The following is a 22,611-nucleotide window of genomic DNA, read 5'->3' as shown; positions in this document are numbered from 1 at the left end:
TTTTTTTTTACTTCCTTCTTTTTTTTCTTTAAGAACAGAAAAAGCAAACAAAACTTGGGAACTTTTTTTTATATACCAATATATAAAACCGGTGAACCTTCTTAAATCAGCAGTTAGAGAAATAACGTGTGGCTAATTTTGTGTTAAAAAAATCAGTTCAGCTTTAGTTTTTTTTTTTTTTTTTTTTTTCATGGCAACTAAATTTTGAAAATTACGAAAAAAAAATCTTTACATTCATATGGAAACAGCTAGAATCTTATTTTTAAAAAAAAATGATGTAACCGAATCTGTACTGGTATAATAATGCTTTGATTTGCATGCATGTTTGTTAAAAACCAACAACAACACCAACAACAATAACACCAACAACACCAAAAATAAAACAGGAGAACGTGATCCTAAGAGCAAATCTTTCAAACTTATTTGCCTAACATTCACAAGCAACATGAATTGGACCAAATACGTTAAATCATTGCTAAGACTGCTGCAAAGAAGGTGGGTTCCCTCTACCATGCTAGAAATTTACTCACACCAGAGAGCACCCTATATCTCTACAAAGTCACAATTCGCCCATGTATGGAGTATTGTTACCACATCTAAGCTAGAGCATTTAGCACTAGGTTTCAAAAAAATAAAATAAAATAAACTCAAATCTAACAGGTCCGGCACTATCGGTCAAACTCCAATCTCTGTCCCATCGTTGCAATATTGCATTTTTACAAGTACTTTAATGAAATGTGCTCTGGTGAACAGATAACACTTGTGTCCCCTCCATGTACATACTCCTGACTATCCAGATAAGTAGGAAAATCCCGCCCCATCACTGTTTAGGTCCCTAGATACCGGAAAGCCTTCTACTCTATTAGTTTCTTCCTTCAGATTCTTAGAATTTAAAATCCCCCCTTGTTTCCTGCTTCCTTGACTGCACTGATATGTAGAAATTTAAATGTAATGTGAACGGACATTCACTGCTCAGCTTCCCTCAGACACGATCCCAGATTGTAGCCCCTTATGCTCCAAGTGGCAATAAGTATTGTTTGGAGTTGTTTCAGCGAAGAAGTTTCACGCGCACTAGTTTTCCCCATCGTACTAGGGAAGAGGTGACAACGTGTTAATGTTATTATGCCGTCTTGAACTTTGGTTTCTGGAAGGAGCACCTGTGCCAGGCATGCAGGTCTGTTATTCAACAACATTATGGCTGCAACATATAACAAGCATCCGGTGAAAATCAGAGAGGAGTCAACATCTGGATCAGTCGTCCTCTGTGGCTATTATTAGTGAATGGTGAAAAGGACGTTTTCGTTCTTTTTTCCCATCGAGCTATCTATCGAAGATTACATTGGCCAAAACGTCATGAGAATGACACCTAAGTTGGCAGCAGTAGTCTGAACAATCCAAATAATACATATTTCTAATAATCATCTAAAAAATTCAGAAATATATCAAATTTGGTATGGGTCTGAATACGAAAATGGAAACTACTCAACGCTCTTTCAATTTCATAAACACATCACACATTATGACTTTTAACGGCGATGGTTTGTTGGAATAAAAAAACAAAATCATTCTTTCTGTGGTTCATCAATGAGAATTATTGTTAAAAGATACCCGAAGAAGGTCGGAAGTTACATCGAATAAGAACAATAGTCCAAACACTCCTAATAATACATGGTTCATCATGTTTTATACTATTAATGTAGGTAGATGTATTTATCTCCTATATATTTTATTATCTATATAGGAGATAGATACATAGATGTATTTATATATTCATATATTATATATATATATATATATATATATATATATATATATATATATGCACATTATATATGTATGTATTATTTATATACGAGATAAATACATACATGTATTCATCTCCTATATAATATTTTGATTGCAGAAATTCCCATCTGGACTAAAATACCATAGGTTTGCAACAAGATATGCCACCTACAAATTTATTATGTCTAGTAAATTATCTTATGTAATTTCAGAACGACATTTTATATGCATTTAATCCTACATTTCATCCTAAGAGCAACAGCGTCACAATCGCAACATCTTTAGAAGAAGTAGTTCTTATTTTTCCCTCTGAATCTAAAGTCTTTAAAAATGTAATAAATGTTCTCAAACACTGGACGCACCATGTATATTCTTGTTTTTGTTTTTTAACTTGTTCACGCCAAAAAAAAGGGCATATTGCCATTGAAATGAAAGAGAATACTGTATTATGGACCAGATTTGAAAGACCATTTTAAGTGTGAGTTTTGGCAGCAGATGTTTGCTCAAATTATATATCAAACTAGACTACCCGTGACCCGTTGGGTCAGTATGTTATATTAGCTATGGAATTCATGTATGAGCATGACACTTATGACGTAAAGAAAATAGTTTTTTTTGACATAACAGAAACATTTCTATGAAAGTATATTAAAATGAAAAATCACGGACAGATCACTCAAACATGAAAATAAAATCCTCCCTATTTATGTAAAGTTACCTATTTTTCCGAATAATCGCTCAAAAATCGAAAATTACACATGATTTTCCTACGAATCGAATGCGATGAAAGTCATTTAGCAGCAAAAACGTACATGAACCTACCGATGAGAAATATAAGAATGAAAAACCCATATTGGAAACTTTCAACCAAGTTATAGAAACTTAGAATCTAAAAAAAAAATAATAAAACCTGAAGCAAAAAATAAAACCTAAATAAATAAAAATAAAACTAATATCGAAACAGATTAGTAAATGTGTCAACAAATTCACCGTTCTCACAACTATTTTGTATGTAGAAATGTAAACAAAATAAAAGAAGGAAGGAAGGGGCGGATAGAGAGTAGTAGTAGTCGTGGCTTTAGTACAGCTGTTCTTATGTTTGTCAACAGGTCAAAGTTGTTTAGTTGTAAGAAAATAGTGACAGTATAGTTGTAATAAAGAATAGTTGCAAAACACCCCGACTCTTCCCATGTTAAATAATAATTTCGAAATAATAACGTTAATATTTCAGTGCACAGGTCAAAATCTGCAAAAGAAGCGATTTGTGTTTATTTGTTTACGTTGTTATGGGTTAATGTTTATGAGCGCATGTGCAACCGGATGTCTTAAACTGGAAAGTAGGTTATATCACTTGTTACAAGGTCATTTGAGTTTTATAATTATATAGATTCATTGGAGCACATTCCATTGAAGTATAACAAGCACAGGGATGCAACATTTGGGTGATGGAACAGAGGTTGGAGAATGGTAGATAGTGCATGACATTAGGTTACAGACTCTTTTTTGTACCCTGTCAAAAAGGAAGAAACTAGTGATTATAGTTGAAGAAAGTTGGCATCACACGCCAGAATTAAATACAAAGTGATTCCATATATCTCTATACTGCAGTGTTTACTTAGGTTGAATGCGCATTGTAAAATAGTTCCTTTGATGCTGTTGGGTCTTTTGTTATGTACAGTTCAATGTAAACAGACTTTTGCTGCCATTTTACGCCAAGCAGAGAAAAGTGTGAATGCGGCGGTATGCGTGCGTGTGTTGTATGTAAGTTAATGTCTACCTATCTGAGAATTCTTGACTACCTACCCTGAGAGACAACTATCGCTTTGGGAACCTCGGTATTTATGGGGAAAATGGTTAACCTTAAATCATAGCAATAGAGTTTGGCTTATTCCCAAATTTGTAGTACATTGTGGAACGTGATCAATTTGAGGCAGAGGATTTAGTTAAGTCATTTAGACTCTAGCAAATATGTATATGTATATGATATGTATGTATATGATTCATTGTGTTATCATACATGATTATTGTCTCATCAACTTTATTCACTATCGATGACTTCATCAGGTGGCTTTTAGACCAATTGCATAATCTGTAGCATTCATATACACATTATATACATATATATATAACTAGCCTGGTCTCCTGGCGTTGCCCGGGTGTTTGGGGGGGGGTTGAGCAAATTAGAGGTGTGTGTTGAGCAAAAAATAAAAAAAATAAAAGTGGTAGTAGGCAGGAAGGCTCGAAGCTGTATCAAAAAGGAGGAAAAGAATGTGAAAAAAAATGTGACATCTTTGCCGTTGCGTCCATCGCCAAACCGGAAGTGGCGAAGCTTTAAATTAAGGCTAGTCAATCGAAAAGAGGGAATGACTTTTGAAAATATCACTGAAAAAAGCGACTCCTCCTTGTAGAAAAGTGCCGAATTGAGGATGAAGGAATTAATGTTTTTAAGCCAATTTTTCGATATTTGTCGTCCGAAGGGTCGAGCTTCGGAACAGTACTGATTTCATGAAAATCCGTCGCCTCTGTCGAAAGTTTTAGGCATGCATACATACATACTTTTAAACATACAGGTGAGATTTATATTATAGAAGTATATATTTGTGTGTGTGTATGTACGTGTGTGTGTGTACGTGTGTGTGTGTAAAACTAGTGGGACAGAACCCGTACAGAGTCCTCAATTATTAAGACAATCTAAAAAAGTAAGAACATCAAACTTATTTATTTAATTATATATTTATTACAAAAGATCAAGTAAATTGCTTTAAAAAAGAAAAAAAAGTCAAATTCGTCAATCTGGTAACCCTAGAAAAAATATGAGAGTGACCTATCTTTAATGTAGACCTCTCTTTAATGTGGTTTTCGAAGATGTGAGGTGGTATGATGTGGCCCGCACTTGAAACCAGGCGAGCATTGTCTGAAGATAGTGGTTTCAAGCCTACCGAAAGCTTGCCAGAGGATTAGTTGCCCAAAACGCGGTGAGAGGACAACAACCATAGAAGGTGGTAATTACTGAGGATGCAGTTAAGAGTCTTAGCATTTTATTCATTTGTTCACATTTTGCAGTATACTAGGATACTAGTATACTACTAGGGGGATACAATTCTTTTTAGAGAAGATTATTGTGTTGCACTGAGTAGACACACAATAATTTCGTCTACCAGAGTTCTCCACCTATAAGGGAACACTTTCCACAAGGTGAGACAATAAAATTGTCGCCATAGAAAAGATGACATGATTCCATTTCCGTTTGATGAAAACCGTTTTTTTTTGGGGGGGGGTTGTAGACCATCCACTAGTTGGACAGTTGTGTACAAATCCCAAGAGATAAAATCCTCCTATCATGTCTGAAAGTGACACAATGTTCAATGAACATGTTTGGAGATGCGCCACAGTACAACTCATGCTCTCCACCAATTCAAGTTATCACAAGACCATTGCCAGCAACCTCAAAATACTTTCATCGGGTTTTTCGATTCTCGATACTTATCGAAGACATTCTGATACAAAACCTATCTTACCAGATACATAAAGTCCATTTGTGTGAAGTTCCACAAAAATCGGCCCAACCGTTTTGGAGTGCATCACGAACGAACTCTCACACACGCAAACAGTTCGTTTTATATAAGACCGCTTGTTTTGGAATTCCCTCCTTGTTTCCTGTCTCTTTGTACAAATATCCAGAAATTTAAATATAATGTTAAACTTTTTGCTGCACACTTTTCACAGTAGACCCTTATGTTTTACTGGCAATATGCCTTGTTTGGGGTCAATAAAAGATGGTGAGATCATCCCAGACTTTTTATTATTATTATTATTATTATTATTATTATTATTCTGTGAGTTCGGTATATCCATGCTGATGTAGATGATTCCATCACTTTCATCTATTTCCAAGAGTAGTCAAGAATTGAGTTGACAATGAAATTTTAGCATCTGACTTCAACAGAAAATACAACAGTTTCCTAGCTATTTCTGATATAGATGTTGCTAACAAATATATAATTGATGAAAAACATCAGACATTATGTTATAAATAATGGCTGAATAAAATATTTTAGGTAGAATTAAATTCATAACGGTTCAGTGAAGGTATGTTTTCTTTTTCTTATATGAAGTTCCTTGCTAAGAAAAGCTCCTAAATTGACTTTCACTCCACATTTAAACGGGAAGACCTATTTTGATTTTGTTGCTAAGGTTGCTGAAAAAAATGTTTAGTTTGTTATTGCTGACGAAAATACAAAATCAGCTTCGCAATCTAGTATTGAATGGTCTCTTCACTTCCTTACGGCTTTTTTCTGAGAGAAAAGATGGTGCTACTGTTTCTCTACTCTATGATTATTTCTATGGAAGTTGTTCAACTGAACTCCGATCTCTAGTCCCTCCTTGTAAACCATTCACAGCAAGAACTTATCTTCAAGCATCACTGCACTCCCCCCCTCCCCGTGTGCCTAATACAAAGTGGAATTTTTATGATCAGAGTTCTTTTTTTTATCTAAAATAGTTTAATCTTTGGAACACATTAACACTGGACTGATCTCTGCAGAGTAAACACAGCCACTTCAAGTCCAATTTCAACAAATAGTTGTCGTTTTAAGTAATTAAATTTTGTCTATGCCAGTGTTTCCAAGCCTCTCACAGTATTATTCATCATCTGTTAATCTCATTAACCCTTGGTGGCATTTGGCCTTGGTAAGTGAAAACTTATTAGTATTAAATATATATTTTTTAATATCAAAAAGCTTATAAAATTACCAAGTAGAATTCGTTTTCTAGGCATTTCTGCATCTGTAGAAATGTAGCCAAAGCATAATATAAATCGGTATGAGGCCCAAATTTTAGAGTTTTAAAGTATGGAATACCTTCTCATTTTTTATTACTCCCAGATCCATCCTGAACCTGAGAGGTAGTACTTGTCAGGATCCCATCTAAAAGTTAAATAGAATTTGTTCTTCAGTTAGCTGCCTCAAAAACCCTTGGGCAATCCCATAACGCATAAATTGATTTTTCCTTGTCATCTCTATAGGTTTTCTGCTTATCCTATTTTAAAACCTTATCAACTATCCACACTCTTTCCATCCCAACCACTATTCTAGCTATCATGCAAAACTGCATCTATTACGAACAACACATAATAATCTCAGTCGAAAAGTGGACAAAGAATAGAAAAAACTTCAACTCACTTTTTCTTTGTAACAATGACATTTATTTCCTCATTGTTACGGTTGTGACGCCACACACGTGATCTCGAACGTTATTTCTATCTCTCACATGATCACAAATATTATTTTATACACATGCTCCACATCTGTGCTGCGATCTTTTCTCCTTTTTATAGTCTTTATTGGTGACGTTATTTCGCATGCATCTGCGCTATGTTACACATCCATGAATGAAGCACTGATTTGGGAATTTTGGGGATGTAGAGTTACCCTTTAGGTAGCATTATATTCACATTTACTTTGGCCCGAAATAGTAGCACCTGTCATGATCCCATTTATAGGCTGAATAAAATTTATCAATTACAGAATATTTATTTACGAAATCTATGCCTACATAATAAATTAATCTTTTGTATGCAAAATTAAATATAACTAGATTCCTCATTAAACAAGTGAAGAATGCATGGTCCCCCGTGAGTGCACAGTGAACGAGGCATAAAAAAATGACTGAGTTCAGCATTTGCCCCCACCCCCATTTAACCCCAAAAGTCCCCAGGGGACGTCAAATCCTGGTGAAAATGAACAAACGGTGCAGTTTTAGACCTTAACATATGTAAATTTGAGTTCTGCACCATGCAAAAAAAAAAAGAAATAACTTAGTCCATTATTTCACCCCCCCCCATTTAGCCTCTAAAGTCTCCAAGGTCTTAATATATTTAAATTTGAGTTCTGCACCATGCAAAACTGCTAAATAGACATACACAGAACATTTTGGACAAATATGGTAGATTAGTTAAAAAAATGGAGTGTTTTTATTAGCCCTAAAAGAGACCCTGGGGCACACCCAAGAGTTATCGCAAAGTATAGACAAACAAAATTATATAAAAATCAGTTAGCTACAACTTTTCAGAAAGTTTTATAAAAATCCAAGGCATCAATCTTTTTAATAAGCACAAAAGTGTCAATTTTAGCCATTTTAACCCGAAAGGCACCCCTAGGGGGTCAAACGGAGTTTACCCGGAAAATCCTTTCTTTTACTCATATCATGTTTAATGTTTGTGCAAAATTTCCAAAAATTCGAAGGCGTAGTTATTGAGAAAAGTGTGGACGGACAAACAGACAAGGGTGAATTTACAGGTTCACTCTCCTTTTGTCGGGGGAACAATAACCCAAAATGGGTTCATATGCCACATAAACAAAACAACCAAATTATATAAATCAAATAATGTCTATGTTACATAAAACAGTCCCAATTAGTAACAGAGACGCTAGGGACGCCCGATCTTACCGGTCGTAAAATGCGCTTAATATATTTTAATTCAGGCAAATTTTTATTCATTACTACAGTGCCAATTATTTATTGAATATTATATTGTACCCAATATATAGTACTGATTTCAAAAGTTAAAAAAAAAAAAAATTAACTTAGGTGCCATCAGTTAGAATCGAAACCAAAACATTTAGTGCTTCGAGCACGTTCCATAATTTAGCAATCCAGCTGCGTTGACTGCCATTTGAACCGGAGTGACAAATAAGAAAGTTATAAAATTAAACCAGTTTTAGCTATGATTAGTTTACGCATGCACAATCTAACAGAAATGTCGGCAAGTTGAAATGAACATTTTGCACTTCAACTTGCCAACTTCGGTTCGCGTTATCCATCGAAACAAACAGTTTACTCGCTATAATCCATACTTGGTGAATGGTTACTATTTCCTGTTAATTTCAGTGTTATATGACCAGTAGTTTAAGATTTTATCGATTAAATATTTACACACAGACAAACAGACAGACACACACACACACACACACATACATACATCTACTGTTTTATTTATATAGATATGAAAATAAAAAGAAATGTAATCTTTTCATAAATTGAACAGAATTAGGATAGATTTTGAAAAAGAGACTCAATACCCTTTCAGATAAAGCTGGATAATGATAAATAATGAATTTTAATTTACATTTTACTGCAGTTTTATGGTATTATCAATCCTTAAAAAGGTATTTAGTCATTACAAGTCGGCTATTACACTTTCTGAAAAACGGGCAAGGGTCGGCTGCCAGATAAATTTTCTCAAACGCTGTCGTAACTGTTTAAGGCAATATTTGAGGCAATTTATATGGCAGCCGATCTTGCATATCTTACCTGGCCTCCCTGTGAAGTATACGTAACACAACCTCTGCATTGTATTGCCTTCTATGAATTGAAATTTCCTTTATACACACTAGACAATACTTCAAGTAAACTACACTAATCTCTTATCACTTAATCTGAGCCAGACAGAGTTTACCACAGCCAAAAACTTATTTCAACTTTCTGAAAAACGTGCAAGGGATGACTGCCAGATTATTTTCTCCAAACGCTGCCTTAAAAAGAAACGTTGTACTTAACAGCACCTCAATATTGTATTGCCTTCTATAAATTAACATTTTCATTATACACAGTAAATAATGCTTGAAGCAAGGTCTTTATATATATAGTCGTCCACATACATTACTGTTTCGTTGTATCACAACTCATCAGTGCGGCTAGACATACACTTTTCCGGTAGCTCTCATCTACGAATCAGTGCCGTGAATATTTCTCCTCGAGTGTGTATTAAATCCATACCCACCCGTCGCCAACAGTGCTCTAACCATCAGCTTGTTTACAAACAAATTAATAGTGGGCTTCGCTTAATAGCTTGAATACACATTGGGTGAAAATATATTTACAAAGTGCTCAAACCAAAGAGGGGGAGGGGGCTTTACGACACAATCACGTTGACACACTAGTTCTCGCCAGATCACTGAAGTTAAGCAACGTTGAGCCTGGCCAGTACCAGATGGGTGACCATTTTGGGAAGGTGAGGCGCTGTATGCACTGCAAGGTAAAATACCAGGTTGAGAAACTGGCACTCTCTATCCTTCTCTCGAGGGTAGATGGGACTCTCTTAAACCGTCGTAGGCACCCCATCTAGTGATGGCGTCACGTTAAAAATTACCCTTGATAGCACTGACGAAGTATCAAGTATTCAGCTACCGACAAGATTTGAATTACGCTATGAACTTGCGTAGTGAGTTCAATCTCGGCTGCGGCCGCGCTGGCTTGCTGGATGGATGTATGTATATATATATATATATATTATTATTATTATTATTATTATTATGATAACTATTAATAATATTTGTACCGTTCAACACATTTGCTTCACATTTATTATACATATTGAAATCAATTGCGTCTTGTTTGTTGTCGGTTAAAATGAACGCGAATGTGTTATAAATTTAAACAATAAAAAAGTACATTCTTTCACATGAACTCTTTCGAACATTGTTGCAAGCAATAACCCCCCCCCTAAAAAAAAAAATTTCCCAGTTTTTTTTTTTTCCAACATCTTTCATTTTTATTTCGCTACATTTTTTGTGATCAAGAGCAGAGGACCACTTGAAATATTAAAAAAAAAAAAAATTAAATATAAAACATATGCTTCATAGAACCCTCATTTAACCCCAAAAGTCCCCAGAACTATACGTGCATATCTTAACATATATATCCTACTTTCTTGACCTTTAAGTCGCATTTTTCTGATTATATATATATATATATATATATATATATATATATACTAGCATTTCAGCCCGGCGTTGCCCGGGTGTTTGGAGGTGTATGTTGAGCAAAAAGAAAAAAAACCCGTCAATTTTTTAAAATTTTGACCCCTATTATGACCCCTTAACATTCATTGTTTTGGGCTCAAATCACGTTATTAAGTTAGATCCACGTCCAAGGCACCTATATCTAAAATTGCAAGTGTTTAGACTCCAAATTGTCGGAGGAGTTTGGTAGGGTTCTCAAAGGTTAAATCGTTGAACTTTGACCCCTTAACAGCCAAATTTCTGGCCGAAAACCGATTACAACGATTTTCCCGAGTCTCAGTAATCCGTATATCAAATTTCGAGTATGTAGACTGAAAATTGACAGATTATTGCGTTGGAAAATGGACACACACACACACACTTTATCTATCTATATATATATAAAAGTGAACGTGTGTGTGTGTGTGTCTGTTTACATTTCCTTATGCAATAACTGTCAACTTTTAGTCTACAGACTCGAAATTTGATATACAGGGTACTGAGATTTGGGAAAATCGATGTGATTGGTTTTCGGACAAACATTTGGAGATTAAGGGGTCAAAGTTCAATGATTTGACCTTTGAGAACTCTACCAAACTCCGCCAACAATTTTGGGTTTACGCATTTGAAATTTTAGATATAGGTTCCTTGGACATGGGTCTAACTTAATAACTTGATTTGAGCCCAAAACAATAAATGTTAAGGGGTCATAATAGGAGTCAAAGTTAAAAAAAAAATTGACCCCTGCGGTCTCTTCCAAATTATTCAGACAATTTCTGGTCTAAATATTTGAAATTTTACATAAAGGGTATTCAGAGATAGGGAAAGCTTTTCCATCAGTTTGGGTCGAAAGTTTTTAGTTACCAATATATAAATGTATGTTTGTATGTCTGTTTGCATGTCTGCCTTAAATTTTCAATACAGGCAACGGATTTTACCAAGATCAGTATCGTTTTAAAGTTCGATCTTTCATACGACAAATATCGAAAAATTGACTAAAAATATTAATATCTTCCCCTTCAACTAGGCACTTTTCTACGGGGCGGGGGGTCACTTTTTTTGCCGATATTTTTTAAAGTTATCCTCTCTTTTATATTGTCTAGCCTTAATTTAAAAAAATGTCGCTTCCGGTTTGGCGGTGGTCGTAACAACATAAACGGTAGGTTTTATCCCTTTCTTTTCCTCCTTTGCAGTACGGGTTCGAGCCCCCCTTCCTACTACCACTTTTTTTTTTTTTTTTGATCAACATACACATCCAAACACCCGGGCATCGCCGGGCTGAAATGCTAGTATATATATATATATATATATATATATACATATATAAAAGTGAACGTGTCTATCTGTCTGCCTGTGTACATTTTCCTTTGCAATAACTCAAGGAATTTCGTAGTCATAGTGGACTTATTTCCAACTGTTCTTTCTGCTACATGTTCCCAGAATTTGCTATTGCATGGGATATTCAGGTTTTTACAGAATTTACAGTGGAGATATTTACACACTCCATCGTGTCACATTGTATAATAGCCGTCCCCAAACAGCACTTTACAACTGGAGGTCAGGTGGCTCACACTCTCTACTTCTGTGTGGCAGCACCTGCACTTATTGTTATTGCTAAGGCCACTCACTTTTTTAAAGCATTGGTCATCAAGCCTTGATCTTGAGCGGCCATTATCATACTCTCCTGATCATAGTGAAGAGATCCCTTTTTTAAGCCAATCTACAGAGCCTTCTTTATTGATATATCCCTGCGATAGTTCATCCAGGAAATACTTTGCACGCTGTTGGTTAGCCCATTCTTCCAGTTTTCTCTCTCTCTCTCTCTATATATATATATATATATATGCACATCCATGTGCTATATATATATATATATATATATATATATATATATATATATATATATATATATATAGTCGTCATTGGCGCCCACTCGTGTCCGAGTATCGGGTCCATCATCTGCCCCGTATCTTCTAGGATGCCTATACTTTACATGACTTGCAAGGCCCAACCGGTAGTAGAAGAGTTGCGGACAGTATTTGCAGTGGAGTGTAGGCGGGGGATTAGGCTCTTCTCCTCGCTCTCTCCTTCTTCTCCCAGTCTATGGCACCTTTGCCTGCCAGGCTCCTCCATTTTTTCCGGTTCCCAGTAGCCTGTTCCCATGAGGAAGGGTCAATATTAATCATTGCCAGGGTGTGCTTTAACTGGGCTTTATAGCGTCGTCCTCGCAGAAGATGTCCTACCAGAGTCCCAGTGTGGATTTCGAGATTATATATATATATATATATATATATATATATATATATATATATATATATATATATATATATGTGTGTGTGTGTATGTATATATATGTATCACATGGATGCAATTGATTTAAATGATAGTTAGATTCCTGATGACCTTTACAATTCAATTGAACTTAGGTATTATTTTCAACAACAAAACAAAAGAGAAAGCCGGAACAATAATCTAAGTTTTGTTTCAGTCTTTCCATGAAGATATGTTTTCAAATTCCTTACGCGTTGTAATTCAATAATTCTCAGCACTTCAAATGAAAGCAAAGTTCATTCAGCGTGCATAGAGTCATCGATTGCATTTTCTATTCGCCACCGACTCTGTATTATCGAATTTCTCAAAAATCATTATTTCTTATCATCCGGCGAAACGAAATGCCGCCATTGTATTATCATATTTATTCGCATAACAACATGAAAAGAGTAAAGTAAAAAAAAAAAAAATAATTAGAATATTGCATTTTGTAATTGCTGATGTGCAAAGGAAGAGAATGATGGACCGATGGCCTTGGGTATTCAAATTGAGGCGACTGAAGCATCCAACCATATTTAAACTATCTCTTTCTCATAGTATTTCTCAGCACTAAGAACTTTGAAGTTTTGGGGTATATAATCAAGAATTTGTCTCTGGCACCACCAGATCACTACATGTCACTGGTTACAATCTAGTTTTATAGCATGTCACTGGTTATCATCTGATTTTATCATCTTTTTTTATCTAGTCACTGGTTATAATCTATTTTATAGCATGTCACTGGTTATAATCTGATATTATCACCTTTTTCCATCTAGTCACTGGTTATAATCTAGTTTTATAGCATGTCATTGGTTATAATCTGATTTTATCACCTTTTTCCATCTAGTCACTGGTTATAATCTAGTTTTATAGCATGTCATTGGTTATAATCTGATATTATCACTTTTTTATCTAGTCACTGGTTATAATCTATTTTATAGCATGTCATTGGTTATAATCTGATATTATCACCTTTTTTATCTAGTCACTGGTTATAATCTATTTTATAGCATGTCATTGGTTATAATCTGATTTTATCACCTTTTTTATCTAGTCACTGGTTATAATCTAGTTTTATAGCATGTCATTGGTTATAATCTGATATTATCACAGTTTTTATCTAGTCACTGGTTATAATCTAGTTTATAGCATGTCATTGGTTATAATCTGATTTTATCACCTTTTTATCTAGTCACTGGTTATAATCTAGTTTATAGCATGTCACTGGTTATAATCTGATTTTATCCCCTTTTTTATCTAGTCACTGGTTATAATCTATTTTAAAGCATGTAACTGGTTATAATCTGATTTTATCACCTTTTTATCTAGTCACTGGTTATAATCTATTTTATAGCATGTCATTGGTTATAATCTGATATTATCACCTTTTTATCTAGTCACTGGTTATAATCTATTTTATAGCATGTCATTGGTTATAATCTGATTTTATCACCTTTTTATCTAGTCACTGGTTATAATCTATTTTATAGCATGTCATTGGTTATAATCTGATTTTATCACCTTTTTATCTAGTCACTGGTTATAATCTATTTTATAGCATGTCATTGGTTATAATCTGATTTTATCACCTTTTTATCTAGTCACTGGTTATAATCTATTTTATAGCATGTCATTGGTTATAATCTGATTTTATCACCTTTTTATCTAGTCACTGGTTATAATCTATTTTATAGCATGTCATTGGTTATAATCTGATTTTATCCTTCCTTTTTACTGAACTATTAGCAGTAAACAGAAAAGTAGTGCAGAATATTATCCCTCAAATTTTGCAACCTATGAATTCATAAAATAAAATATAATGAAATTGATAGGCACTATTATTTATCTCCCTCTCACGATAGGAACATGTGACTCAAAAGTCAGGAAAGTTGCACTCTGGCCAAACACAAATTGCCTTGGTAGGCCAGCCTGCATTCGACGATAGGGGAACTTCAGGCGATTATCATATAAACTAACTCCTTTCTCAAAGGACGAGAAGATAATGTCTAGAAAGGTGGGTCTCCTAGAATTGCACAAAGTACTACTTCAGACCGACACACTAGAATGCCACAGATTCTGCAGGTTGGCTTGTATAAATACTCCAGTCTATACCTGGCTTGTGCTCCAAGTTTCAAGAATTAATGTCAAACAGTCTTTGTTTAATGCCATTTAATGGGATGCTTCAAGTTTACACATCTGTGTTGTAAGTAGATTTGAATACTATATGCAGGAGTGTCAATAGTTCTGACACACTTCTCTCTTGTACCATCACTGTTCATTCTTCATAACACCCATTTGTCTGCCCATAATTACTTCAAACCTCTTAAGAACGATTAGGCTTATTCTTCTGTTTTTATGGAATCAGATCGTTGAATGTATATCTGAGCTAACAGAGTTATCGCCCTTTTAACGCCACATTGCTGAAGAGTGTTAACCAATCCCCCTGTATATATTTTCACAAAGAAAGGTGATTGAATCAGTTGTCTTTGTGTTGGAGGCAATTACTAAATGTAATATATTAAAGTCTGGACAAATATCCCTATGTTTTTAGTGAAACGTTATTTGATCTGCACATCTTATCCATTATGTACAAATAAAAATTTTGTTTATCTTTACGAGTACTGTTCCCACTTTACTCACGGATGCTCCTTCCTTTTTAATTGAGTTTTACAGTATTTTTTGTTAAGTTGTTAGATGAAAGTATAGAAAAGGTAAAGGCCGTCGTCAGTGCATGTTACGAAGGGATTTACTAAATAATAACGTTATTATTTAGAAAGCATTCTTAACATAAGGAAGTGCAACCGGAAACAAAATGGAAACAGTCGTCTTAAAGATAAACAAAACTTTTATTTAAATGAAGCAATTTAAACAAGATGTATGCAGATTTTATGCATTTAATCTTGATTGTGTTGGGATTTCATAACTTACATCTATTACATAACTTAGTGAAAAAACATGAATGGAAACTAAACTTCTTCATTTAAAAGTCAAAGCTACTTCATTTTCGTTTGAACATGAATGTCCAGAAGGAAATATTTTGTTATAAGATCTAATACTTTGTAAATGCTTTAATATAAGGCTAGCGGGGCCTGTGAAAATTCCACAGGGGACTCATTCATATGTAATATATTGATGTTGGCATTCTGGAGATGTTCAACGTAAAAGGAGAAGCTCTGATATTATTGTAGCTCTTTTGTTGCAACTGCAAAAGTATTTATCTAAGCTAGCAGGGATGCCCGGCATATCCCGGTTGTAAAGTACGCTTAAATATGATATTTTAATTCTTGCAGATTTCGTATGTTATGATTAAATTAACGTTTTATCGATTTTTATGTATTATAAAGTTGCGATTTCAAAAATAAAAAAATATATCCATATGACTTATGTGCATCAGTTTGAATCGAAACCGAAACCAAAACTAAATATGTGTGTGTGTATATATATATATATATATATATATATATATATATATATATATATATATATAACTTGAGTTCCTTCAGCTATAATCTAAATCAAAACTTATGAAGAATTCTTGGTAAAATTATTATTTATGACAAGAAATGGAAGTCCATCTATTATATAAATCTCACCTGTCTGTTTAAATGTATACATATCTGTATGCCTAAAACTTTCGACAAAGGCGACGGATTTTCACCAGATCGATATCGTTTTAAAGCTCAACCCTTCGGACGACAAATATCAAAAAATTTGCTAAAAACTTTAATCCCTTCACCCTCAACTTGGCACTTTTCTACAGGGAGAGGTCGCTTTTTTCGCCGATATTTTCGAAAGTCATCCCCTCTCTTAAATTGACTAGCTTTAATTTAAACCTTCGTCGCTTCCGGTTTGGCGAAGGACGCAACAGCAAAGACGTCACTTTTTTCCGCATTCTTTTCCTCCTTTGCGATATTGGGTTCGAACCTGTCTGCCTACTACCACTTTTTTTTTTTTTTGCTCAACACACAATTTCAACGCCCGGGCAACGCTGGGCACCTAAGCTAGTAACAATTCAACCGCAATCACTCGGATGAAAGTGTGATACACAAAATAAATAACACACGCGCTATCCTATTAATATACAGATATAATTATTTCTGGAATTTTCTTAACATACATACATAGATAGATACATACATACATGTAAAGAGACACGATTGGATATTTGTTCCCAGAAGACTATTAGAGTATGGTATCCCGACCTCTTCCCCATATCAAATGCGTGATATCCAGCATCTAGAGAAAGTTCAAAGATTGACTACTTGAATGGTACAGGTTCTATCTGATCTTCTCGATGAAAGCGGGCTCAAAAAGCTTAACTTTTTCTCCCTTGAATGCTGATAATAACGCAATAATCTGATTTTGGCCTAGAATCTCCTCAGTGAACATTATAATACACCTCAGAGCCTTTTATTTGCTCCTGCACTAGAAAGACGACGGTGAGGACACTACACCAAACTTTTTCACCGCCAATTTCCATTGAATCAAAAAGAGAGCTACGTTCTCAATCAGAATCCCTGGATTTTAGAATAGACAGTCAAGTAATAAATACACAACAACGCAAGAATTGAAAGTAAATTGGTTGGTTGTTTCTGTTTTACGGCATATCAACCCTTTTCAGGTTATTTAATGCCGAATCCAAAGATTTTGAAGAAAAAATTTTTAATAGAATATATGTTGTTGTTTTCAAGTCGGTTTCTATTCAACCCATAGTTGGGACCCTAACAGGTACTACCACTCAAGGTCAGAGTGGACCTGGGAGCAATGGCAATTAAAGGGTTGCTCCACACTCCCCAAAGCCCGCAAGCTGGGGCCCTCACCACTGGATATAGTTTAAGGTCATATCCAGGACCTGAAAGTAAATTCCGACAAGTGCTGGAATACAGTGTTTACTAAATTTTCATTACCATTTTCTCTAAATTGAAGCACAATTGATTTATTTTTTACCATATAAATTAATATGAATTTAATTGAATATATTTGAAATCAATCGATATGGTTTTGTAAGGTTTTAAGTAAATACTATTGATATACAAAAAGCTCTGATTGATATGACCTAATGATTATTGAGCTTATTTCCTTTCCATGTCCTGCCAGGGTAACTCTTGAATTGTTTTAGCTCTGTAACTTTTTACATATAATTTATTCTGGAATTTCTCTCATAACTTGGAACTGTTTCTTTCATGATAAAAAAAAAATGTCATTATAATATTACTAGCATTAAAATGATATTTCTATACACTTTAAAAAAAATTTAATTGGCACTTTGATCTTTTACGAGCTGAGGATGCTACTGTACAGTATATACTTGAATTATAAGTGGCACCCATTCCATCATATTTCAAAGGTTTTGAAATAAGGATTGATAATTTATATTTTTGGATTATTAGGACTATGCCTGTTTTGTCGATTTCAGAAATCTCTACAGAATTTTGAATGGTAGCCCTTGAATATGTCTCAACTTATATATATGAAAAGAACTTTGTGTCTGCGTTTGATAGTTTGTTCCTTATTGACTCTGAAACGGCTTGTCCGATCTTTTTTTATTTTACACAAATATACTTTACTGCCTGAGAGTGTTCTTAGATAGGTTTTATATCTCCAATAAGTATCGGAAAACGATAATTGTAAAAATGCAATTAAGGAAGAACCAGTCCGATTTTGACCAAACTTAACAGCTTTATACAGCCTAACATCACAAGTGTGTTTGAGAAGTTTCATCACCTCACAAGCAGAAGGGTCTAGCGTATAAAATCAACAGTAGGTGTTTTGAGATATATATATATATATATATATATATATATATGTTCTGGTAGACCGCCTGAAATAGTAAAAAACGGAAAGAAACTGAGATTTGTGCATTGACAAATAAATGATATAAGTATTGATTTTTCTAAACAGTTCACTTCTTTTAAGTAAGAAATAAATACTTATGCTGAGATCAAAACTAAAGCCTAAAGACAGTGAGTCAAGTACGAAAACCAGCAGGCCAGCTTGACACGATCTTTAAAAAGTGTTTTCAAACCTACTTAGTTTTAGCATAAGAAAACTGTCACATGAACTAATCACGTATGCGCAGCCGTGACACAATTGACAAACAGATAAAAATTTGATGACCCTTCCCGCCCAATCATTCAAATTTGATTACTTAGCATTATTATTGTTTCCGGATGAAAACCGATTAAAAAGTATTCAACATGTTTGACTATCCTATATACCAAATTTTAAGTCTGTAAATCAGAAATTCATCGAGTATATTGGTTGAGTTGTTCTCACACACATACTCATTTATATATATATATATATATATATATATATATATATATATATACTAGCATGGGTGCCCGGCGTTGCCCGGGTGTTTGGAGGTGTATGCTGAGCAAAAAAAAAAAAAAGGTCATTTTTTTTTAAAAATTGACCCCTATTATGACTCCTTAACATTTATTGTTTACCAGCCAAATTTCTGGCCAAAAACCGATCACATAGATTTTTCCGAATCTCAGTACCCTGTATATCAAATTTCGAATCTGTAGACTAAAAATTGACAGAGTTATTGCGTAGGGAAATGTAGACACAGACACATCACTTTATATATATATATATATATATATATACACACACACGTGCATAGATCGTCATATAATAACTAGATCATTGACAGACGTTAAAAGCATTTAAAAAGAATAAATATTTAATTGCAACTCTATCTCTCGTGGTTGTCGGTAGCCGAATTGTTTGGGTCTTTGCAATTGAAGCCAGAAATGACTTCTCTTGTCGGGGTTCGAATCTTGACTGGCGTTAATTGTGACACCCTGCACTGATAATTCCTGCAAGGATGATACATTAGTGTCTGTAGGTATATAATTATTATAATAAATAATTATATATATATATATATATATATATATATATATATATTTTCAGAATGTGAGAGATTATATATAATAGATGTCGCAGCCCACAAGAGCGATACAGTCAACAAACCGGAAGTCCAAGTATGTACGGTTCTTGTAGGCTGCGACATTGTTTGGCTGTGGAATTCATTATATAAGTGGTGGACGAATGTTTGTTTAAAACAGACATTTGTCGAGGTTATTTCCGGGCGTCACTCCTGTGGGTCGATGAGTAGAACTGCCGACTGTCATTGCGATGGTTCTAGGTTCAATCCTCGGCTTGGAAAAGGTGATAATCTAGCAGCACTGATGAGCTGTGATACAATGAAACACTACTGTATGTCCATGACTACAAATATATATATATATATATATATATATATATACACATACACACACACATACATATTAGCATTTCATCTCAATACTCCTTATATCAAATCTCAAATCTGTAAACTGAAAATTAACAGAGCAGTTTGGTAGGGAAATGTACACACACACACACAGACAATTTCACTTTTATAGATATACTAGCATTTCAGCCCGGCGTTGCCCGGGTGTTTGGATGTGTATGTTGAGCAAAAAAAAAAAAAAAAAAAAAAAAAAAAATGGTAGTAGGAAGGCAGGCTCGAACCAGACCAGAAATTGTCTGAGTAATTCGATAGAGACCGAAGAGGTCAACTTTTTTAAAAATTTAACCCCTATTATGACCCCTTAACATTTTTTTGGGGCTCCAATCAAATTATTAAGTTAGATCCATGTCCAAGGAACCTATATTTAAAATTTCAAGTGTTTAGACCCAACATTGTTGGAGGAGTTTGGTAGAGTTCTCAAAGGTCAAATCGTTGAACTTTGACTCTTTTACAGCACAATTTTTGGCCGTAAACGGATTACTAAAATTTTCCCAAATCTCAGTACCCTGTATATCCAATTTCGAGTCCGTAGACTTAAAATTGGCAGAGTTATTGTGTAGGGAAATGTACACAGACACGTTCACTTTTATATATACACTAGCATGGGTGCCCGGCGTTGCCCAGGTGTTTGGAGGTGTATGCTGAGAAAAAAAGAAAAAAAAAAAAAAGTTCAATTTTTTAAAATTTGACCCCTATTATGAACCCTTAATATTTATTGTTTTGAGCTCAAATAAAGTTATTAAGTTAGATCCATGTCCAAGAAACCTACATCTAAAATTTCAAGTGTTTAGACCCAAAATTGTCGGAGGAGTTTGGTAGAGTTCTCAAAGGTCAAATCGTTGAACTGACCCCTTAACAGCCAAATTTCTGGCTGAACACCGATCACATCGATTTTCACGAATCTTAGTACCCTGTATATCAAATTTCGAGTCTGTAGACTAAAAATTGACAGAGTTATTGCATATGGAAATGTACACACACACAGATAGGAAGACAGACACACAGACGCATTCACTTATATATATATATATATATAATATAAAGCTGAACGTCTGTGTGTGTGTCTGGTCACGAATAGGCTCCTATATGATTGACTATTATAGAAAACTGATCACATATAATGATAGAAGATGTATCGAGACACAGGAATGGGTATGTTTGATCTGGCAGAATGATGGTTCATAAAAATTGTGGGGTCTGCGTACGCGCCTGGTCCACAAAGTATGGAAATAAAAAATTAAAAAAAACGTTTACAAGTGTTTTTAATATAGATGTACATAATAATACTTTGATAAGTATGTTTTAACTTAAATAGGGATGGTATAATAAAATTGTGGGGTCTGCGTTCGCGTCTAGCCTCCATAGAATGGAAATAGGCACAAACTTTAATGAAGACTTTTCATATCTATTTGCGTAAGTATACTTTGATAATTATGTTTCAGTTTGAAGAAATATGGTATAATAAAATTATGGGGTGTTCGTTTGCGTCTGACCTCCATAGAATGGAAATATGTCACAAAGTTTAACAAGGTTTTTTTTTAATATAGATCCACAGAATATTGTGATAAGTGTTTCAGTGTGAACAGGTATGGTATAATAAATTATGGGGTTTATCTATTTTATTTTTACTTTCATCATATTTTGCTTTGGTTTTTATACCCCCAAATTCGAAGCTATCTTTTTACAACCCTTCCTTTTCATAACCTATCATACTTCCATAAATCAGAGTCCATTTTCTGTAGGCTGTTTTTGAACCCAGTCAACGACGGGTACATTTGCTAGTATATATATAAAATTTTATAAAGGGATATAATATTTTATGTATCAATTTTCAGTATTTACTTCAGCACAGCTCAATGCGTGAATAAAGCTAAGTAGTAAATGATGAAGATATATATGGCAATTAAGCTACATAAAATTTTCTGCGTTTCATTATCGTGAAGGTTTGTCAGGCTATTACATGGAATTGATGTTAAAGCATGTGTTTGCATATGATGCTGAGTTTGCTTGTTTGCCATTCAGATTCTTTCTTATTCACGCACTCAATTTTAGCAGCCATTGATCGTGCGTTTATTAGACAAGCGGTCACTTGACTTGTAACTTGCATCTTTATTTGTTTATTTTTGGAGGAAGTTGACCATCTTTCTTTGTGTAATAAAAAAGATGAACTAGTTTTAGTTTATATAAATATCCGCCACACAAATGTTCATGCAGTAGCTTAATAATGTACGATACCACTAAGGTAATGCAATAAATAGGGCTATGACAACAGCATATTCTTTTCCTTGTTTTGATCCTCAGGTATATATCCATTGATATTTTATATGTTTTTATGCAGTGTGATGTGGTTTTTGGTTGATTAATTGTGTCTGTGTCGGATATATACTCGAGTCAAAACAATGAAAAGAATATGCTGTTGTCATAGCC

General features: G+C 34.3%; 1 protein-coding gene across 1 annotated transcript in view; it reads right to left on the bottom strand.

Annotated features, from left to right (window-relative positions):
• LOC145242521 (protocadherin beta-13-like) overlaps positions 1 to 22,611 on the bottom strand; it is a 1,864,148-nt gene that overhangs the window by 286,127 nt on the left and 1,555,410 nt on the right. The gene's annotated exons all lie outside the window — the stretch shown is intronic.

The sequence above is a fragment of the Euprymna scolopes genome, chromosome 21 (genome assembly GCF_053919585.1).
Source record: "Euprymna scolopes isolate OS-2025 chromosome 21, ASM5391958v1, whole genome shotgun sequence".
In the NCBI taxonomy this organism is placed as follows: domain Eukaryota; kingdom Metazoa; phylum Mollusca; class Cephalopoda; order Sepiida; family Sepiolidae; genus Euprymna; species Euprymna scolopes.
Note: the sequence above shows the minus strand (reverse complement) of the source record. Positions and strands in the feature narration are given on the sequence as shown.